General features: G+C 53.7%; 1 long non-coding RNA gene across 4 annotated transcripts in view; it reads right to left on the bottom strand.

Annotated features, from left to right (window-relative positions):
• Positions 1 to 522: 522 nt before the first annotated feature.
• The window catches only part of LOC110256830 (uncharacterized), a 34211-nt gene continuing 27618 nt past the window's right edge, over positions 523 to 7115 (bottom strand). For all 4 annotated transcript variants that reach the window (XR_014827758.1, XR_002338841.2, XR_002338766.2 and 1 more), the window contains 2 exons: positions 2696 to 2886; positions 523 to 2050 (listed from right to left, as the gene is read on the bottom strand). This is a non-coding gene — a long non-coding RNA (uncharacterized LOC110256830). The remainder of the gene's footprint in view (positions 2051 to 2695; positions 2887 to 7115) is intronic.

Here is a 7115-nt window from a genome sequence, read left to right as displayed (position 1 = left end):
GGTTTCTTTGGGGGTTTGCCCTGCTCCCTTGGGGATCAAGCTCGCAGGCCCCCACCTTGTTCTGTCTTTAAAGCTCGTTTCCCCAGCCCTCTGCCCCATTTCACCTCTTCTCTACGTCCCCCCACCCCCCATCCAACCACAGTCCTTGCCAGCAGCTGGGCAGAGAGGTTGGTCCAAACCCACTTAGCCGAGTTTAGATCCACAATTCCTTGAACCTACTAACTGTTTAGAGGGGAAGGGGCTAATAGAGAGCCTATTATCCTGTAAGCAAATTCAAATCAGCGCAAAGGGCCTTACTGACTCACTTCTCCAAAAGCAGCCAGGGGGGTTAAGGGCAGCTGGAAAGACCCACGTTAAACTCTCAGGCAGGGAAGCCAGGCTGCAGCCTGCGGGCCAAATCTGGGCACCGTCGGCTTTTGTATGGCCCACAAACTAAGAATGGTTATGACATTTGTAAACGGCTGAAAAAAATCAAAAGAAGAATAATATTTCATGACACATGAAAATGATCTGAAATTCAAATTTCAGTGCCCATAAATAAAGTTTTATTGGAACACAGCCGCCCTTGTTCATTTACATATTGTCTACAGCTGCTTTCGAGGCACAGCGGCAGGATGGCGTGCTTTCGACCGAGACGGGATGGCCTGCAAAGGTCCAGAACGTCTCATCTGGCCCCTTGCAGGAAAGGCCTGCTGATCCCTGCTCTAGACTCTTTGCAGAACCTTCCAGAGTACCCTGGTGGAGCCAGCTACACCTGCCATCCTCAGATGAGGACAGAGGTGTCTGGGGATGAATAAGGAAAGCACAGCAAACATTTTCTGGAGGGTTCTCACATTTTCTGGTACCTCATCCTGTGAAGCTGGTTAAAGAATTTGCACACACACAATAACTCAGCTGCAAAAGAGACCATAAAAACTGTCTTATATCTTGCAAAATATATATAACAAGTAACAAGCAGACACTATCTTAGGGGAAAAAAACAACACAGCTTTGGTACCCTGTCAATGATCATTTCTGTGACAGAGATTTTACTCTCCATTCAAAAGGGGTTTTTTGGGGGGAGGGGCGGGTGTTGGGGCATCACGTGATGCAGCCAAAAATCACTCTGGGCAAAAGACCCAGGGGACTGGCTGGGAAAGGCCAGCAGCCAGCAGGGTCTCCTCTGAGCTCCAGGGCACACCTGCACCTTCACATCTGGCACAACCATGGACCCCCCCAACCCCAACAAAAGAGGCATTGGCAGGAAACATGCATTTTAAAAACAGAAGATGAGTTTTCATCAAAGAGCACAATCTTAGGATGGTCCAGTCAGTGTTTCTTTAAGAGCCTTTATGTTTTGAGCGCCGTAATTGGACCATTAATGTAGAAACGTCCAAAGAGAAAACCCCAGGAGTCAAGTCAGGCAGAGAATAGATCAGCTGTACTTTTCCTCTGCAATCTGCACAAAAGACATTTTCTAACCAAGCCAAATAAGGGGGGAAAGCACGCGTTATACAGATAGATCTAGAAATGCACCCATAAATGTGCTTTGTGCAAAATTTCAAATGGCTTGGTGACAGCTCTGCGAACCTGTCTGGGGATAATTTTATGGAAAAGCAGTCAGAATGAAATCAATTAGAAAAGCAAGAAGGATGTATGTTCTGTCATTTTTAGTGGGAAAATGGCTGCTTGATTCTCCTTGGCGTGCTCCCTCAGAACCACTTTCAAGTCCCGTCAATTGAGCAGGGAAATCCACAGCCTGAAGTTTCCCACACGTGCCTCCCATCCGTTACAAGTTCATCTTTCATCCGTCTACGCGGAGCACAGGTAGTCTGTGTCGACGCCATGCCAGGCAAGGAAAGGCTTGCAGTCTCGCCTTCACCCAGGCGCTCAGGGTATCTCTGAGCAAGTCGCATCCTCTCCTTCCTTGAGCCTCAGTGTTCTCATCTGGGCAATGGGAATGAAACCCGAACCTGCCTTTTCCATCTCGGGTTGTCAAGAGTGTCCTATCGAGGCTGAAGAAGTGAAGGCTGCTCAAGCACTGGAGAATATTCTTACATTCGTCTCTGAGCTGTAACAAAATAAAGACCAGGTTGGGAAAAGCACTTCTGAACATCTACACGAATAGCTTCTCGTTTTCCTCCTCCGTCTAAATGGGGAAATGCATTTACCACCTAGAAAGAAGTAGGCTGACTGCTGAACACACAGAAGGAGCCCCTTCCAGTCACTCTGTAGCCCCCAGCCAAGTGGGAAAGGCCTAGAAGCTGTCAGATTCTGTTTTTCTGCTGCCTCCAACCATAAAATGCTCACAAAACAACAAGAAAACTGTATCGACACAATCCCCCAGATGGATCGGAACAGGAGAGAGATTTTGATGGGGAGACAAGAGCAGAGAGCTGACTCTTCTTAATGATGAGGATTTATATCAACCCAGAGTATCTTAAACATCTCAGCCCTAGAAAACGCCAGATAAAAAGGGCGGCCAAGGCCTTGGATTTGTGGGGGAATTAGAGGGCTCGGCCGTGGCCAAGTTCAACTGAAAAGAGCAGCAACACAGAAGTCTCTTCGGCAACTGCTCTTGTGGACGGGCGTGAGCTAATATCGTATGAATAGAGATGTTTTAAATGTATTAAACATTGGTCCCTTTTTTTTTTTTTAGAAATTACACTGGCTGTGGCTTCCTTAAACATTATTTGAATAAAGCCTCATTACTCACAGTCCAAAGAAGTTCATTAGGAGGCTATCACTTTGGAAAGGAATCAAGAAGCTCGCCTTTCTTCTCAGCAGTGAATTACATTAGCTACTTCCTAGTTATTTAAATCTTGAAATAAAAGATGTAAACGCTACAGTGACATCTTAAGATCATTGGAAAGGCAGGTCTTGCATGCACAAAAATGCCCAGCTGGTCTGCAGATAAAACAGATTGATAATTAGTTGCAAAATGTAACATTTCATCAAGAATATTTTGAATAATCCAATTTATCTTTGTCAGATATGCAGCACATATTTTTCCGGGGAGCAGCTTTGTTCTTTAACATAATATTATAATTTCAGGCTGCTAATGAAGGCGCCCGCCGGCCGGCCGGGCCTTGATGTGCGGCGTGGCGGGGAGCGCGCCGCGGCCCGGGGACCCGAGCGCCCGAGCGCGCCGCGCCCTGCTGCCGCCACCTGCCCGCCGTCGCGCGGGCTGCGGGCCGCAGGCCGCGGGCGATCAAAGGGCCGGCGGGCGGCGGGGAGGGCGCCCCTGGCGGGCGGAGCACAGGCCGGCGGGCGGGGGCCCACCGACTCCGGCTCCTAATTAACCGATGCAAGCGCGAGCTCCCTGCCCCCAGCGGCGACGGCGATGCTACGGCGCAGGCGGGCTCGGGGAACGGCTGCTGGGCTGCTGGGCCGCCGGGCATCCCCAGGGGCGCGCCCCGGGGTGCACCCTGCGTGGCCTTCGCGGGAGCGGGTGGGGGACAAGGAAAGCTGCGGGCCTCCGGATGGCCTGCAGGAGCTGCAACCTCATCTTCCAGGGCCTGACGGACCCCTGGTGCCAGGAGACAATTAGGGCCCACGCGCTGGTTGAGCCTTTCTGGGGGCAATTGATCACTTCTCATAAGGCCTGTTGGAAGCGCCAGGACGCCCGTGTTTACACGGATGAGTGAGAGCTACTTAGCATGCGTCTGGAGAGCCCAGCGCTGGCCCAGGAGGCAGCCTCCTCTTAAGACCAAGAGAGGCCCCTGCGCTCTCCAGGAGACCCTGATTGAGTTGCGCTCAAACTGTAATTTCCTCCAGTGTCCCTGGGGCTCTGTAGCCACCGCATCCCCAGGTCACCCACATTCCAGCAAACGCTGTCAGGGGAGAGGATGCCGCTGGATGAGGGAAAGTGTTGGCAGGAGCCTGGAAATGAACTCACCCTTCCCAAAAGGGGGCGTGGCGTTTGGCAAAGCAGAGAGAATGCCCTCCCAAGGACTACCCTTCCAGGTTGACCTGGGCAAACAGCCCCCTGGCACGTGCTCTACCTGTAAAACCTTTCTTTGCGCGAGTGTTTATTTTAGGGCTACGCCGGTGCCCTGTGGAGGTTCCCAGGCTAGAAGTGGCATCGAAGCTGCAGTTGCCAGCCTGCACCACAGCCACAGCAACGCCAGATCCAAGCTCTGGCTGTGACCTACACCACAGCTCACAGCAACGCCGGATCCTTAACCCACCGAGCAAGGCCAGGGATGAAACCTGTGTCATCCTCATGGATGCTAGTCAAATGCGTTTCCCCTGAGCCCTGACGGGACCCCCTGTAAATGCTTTCCTTCATTTAAAATGTACCCTTTCAGCCCCTGTTTGCAAACCACACGCCTATGCTGTTACACCTACGCTGGCGTTGTTCTATAATATTTGGCATTTTCGAAAACAAAGTCCCCAAGATGAGAGCTGTGTCCCTGAGTGGAAGTCGGGATCCGTGAGGGATGAATGCTCCTTTCCTCACTGTCCACATTGGCAAGGACAGTGCCAGGCGCCTCGAAAATCCTGCAGCACAGATCTGAGGACCCCCAAGGGTCCAGGAGGCAGACCTTCCTTGTGATGCTACCAGATGAGAAAGAGTGACCTGGAGTGGATTCAGCAAATTCAGAGCACTTTGGAAAAGAGACGGAGTTCTCTTAGAAGATTACCCCATAAGGAGGCCTTCTCTTTATTCGGTTATTTCCGCTCCTGTAGTCGGGGACTATTTCAAATACTTGGAAGTCTCAGGGACCACGGTCGGCACGGTAGGCTGAGTCTATTGATCGGAACCTCTCCCGGGACGTACCGCTCTTAAAATACGCTGTGAATGTCATTCAGCCTGGAGAGGGCTGCTCTGGAGAGGGGTCCTGGCCAATCCAGCTGCGCCTTCTTGCTTTTATTTCTGCCAGGCTGGGTGGGTGGCAAGCCTTCCCCAGGAATTATTTATGTTGTCCAGACTCAAAGGTCGGTCCAATGTCATCTCTTGGCCTGGGTAAATTCTGATGCTCCTGATGTTCTCCAGGGTTCTGATCACCGAAGGTTCCCCACGGATTCCGTGTGATCCTCCTGCTGCCTCTCCCTTTTCCGAAGCCGTTGGAGCGGGAGACAACCTGGCCACACTCTGCAGCATGGGCAGCAGGCCAGTGTCTCTCAGGTTTCCTGCCTGTCCCCAGCGGCCCTGCTCTGTCACCTTCCCCTTCCTTCCCCAGGAAGCAGCTCCTCCGAGTCCTATGGAAGGTGGAGGGACAGGGCTCCCACTGGTCACTGTCGCCTTATGTTGGTTCCTAGAGGGGGGCTGGTGTTCGTATCTCCATGAGGCCCTATTCCTGGCATGGAGGCCTCAGGTGACCTACAGGCTACATGAGCTGCTGTGAGTGCCCCTCAGGGGGCGTCTTCCCTAAGCTGCCACCAGGAAGCCCATCGGAAAGGTGGGGGAGGAGTTCCCATTATGGCTCAATGGGTTAAGGACATGACGTCTCTGCGAGGATGCGGGTTCGATCCCTGGCCTCGCTCAGTGAGTTAAAGATCCAGCATTGCCACGAGCTACGGTGTAGGTCACTGACGTGGCTCGGATCCAGTGTTGCTGTGGCTGTGGTGTAGGCTGGCAGCTGCAGCTCCAATTCGACCCCTAGCATGGGAACCTAGGTGTGGCCTTAGAAAGAAAACAGAAGAAAAAGAAAGAAAGGGGAAACCCAGTTTCCACGGCTTTATCTCATGGTTGTTCAGGCCCGCCAACCCCTGGCGAGGTGCCCAGGGCTGCTTCAGCAAACCATGAGAGGGTGACCCTGAAGCCCAGCCCTCATCTTCAGCACAAAGCGGGGACACCGAGGCAGCCCTCCCCTCAGCCTGGGGCCAAGCACCCCCGTGCAGTGTCCCCACTCCGAGGGGCCTGGTTGGCTCTTCTCGGCTCTGTGCCCTGCCCAGCAGGGCATCCCTGGGGCTGGGGCAGGATTCTGTGTGTCTGACCCCCCAGTGCCAGCACCAGCTCAGCCACAGAGCAAAACTCAATGAATGAGGAGTGGCCGGAAGCAGGCTGAGGCCTCCGGGAGCAGCAGACCCATGAGATGGCCAGTTCCCTTCGGACCACCCCAGCGCACACCAAATCCCACTGACCCTTGAGCTCCGGAGAGGAAAGTCTCCCTCACCCCTGCCCAACCCAGCAGACAGAGGAGCCAAACACAGGTCCCTGTCATCAAAGGGCAAAATCCAAAAGTAGGACATGACTGTTCCCGAGAGATTCTGTCCCCCCAGCCCTGAGGCAACCCACCCACATGCAAAGAGCTTCTGGGCCTCCTCGTCCCCCCATGTCTCCTTTCCCCAGACCCCTGTGCTGCTCAGACACCTCCATGGCTCCCAGCCGCTGGCTTTCAAGGCCCCACACTCAGCTGCCCCAGCAAACCTTGCTCCATCGTCTTCCCCGACGTGAACCCTTATTGGAGACGAGCGGCCCACCTCCATCCTGAAGGCCCTCCTCTCCTCTCTCAGCTGAAAGCTCTCCTGCCCGTCCTTGAAAGCCGGGCTCGAACCCTCATCGTTCACACACCTGCAGGTTTGGCCATGATGATGCTGGCCCTGCACCCGGCCTGCCTTGAACTACTCGCCACTGGCCTCACCAGCCCGTGGGCTCCTTCTGCTGGCAGATGGACCTCTCCTCTCCTACCCCCGGAATCTGCACACGGTAGGTCTTCTATAACCATCTGGGAGGGGGTGGGTGGATGGCTGCCCCCTGCGGTATAGACACCAGGAGGCGATGAGCAAGGCCCTGAGCAGTGCGGGTCCTGGTTTGGAAGCCCAGCTCACAGACCTTTCACTTCTCTGTGTGCGTGCATAATCAGACTCTTTGGTCTAGTTTTGTCCCTTTTCTGTTTTTATGTCAGTTGTGTCCCTAAATCAAAGACCTCTCCTATAACCCTCTTCTCAGAGCCCTGCTGGCTCCTGTTTCCTGCCTCCTACTTTTTTTCCTCCAGTCCTGAGGATAAATAAGGCATGGCTGCATCTACAGGGCCATGTCCCAGCAGGGCACTGGGCCCTGCCAAGCTGGCCAGAGCCATCTTTTGAGCCGCATTTGGAGACCAGCCTCCTGGCCTGGCCTTGGCCCTGCTGGGATCCGTCCAGCTCTGCATCTTTTCCCTGCCTCTGCCCCAAGTGCCGTTTTTCTT

This window comes from Sus scrofa, chromosome 14, assembly GCF_054392235.1.
Source record: "Sus scrofa isolate SSC_HxYL_T2T_F1_AM1 chromosome 14, Sscrofa_HxYL_maternal_Yorkshire_Landrace_v2.0, whole genome shotgun sequence".
NCBI classification, from domain to species: domain Eukaryota; kingdom Metazoa; phylum Chordata; class Mammalia; order Artiodactyla; family Suidae; genus Sus; species Sus scrofa.
This window is presented reverse-complemented; position numbering and strand designations above follow the sequence as displayed.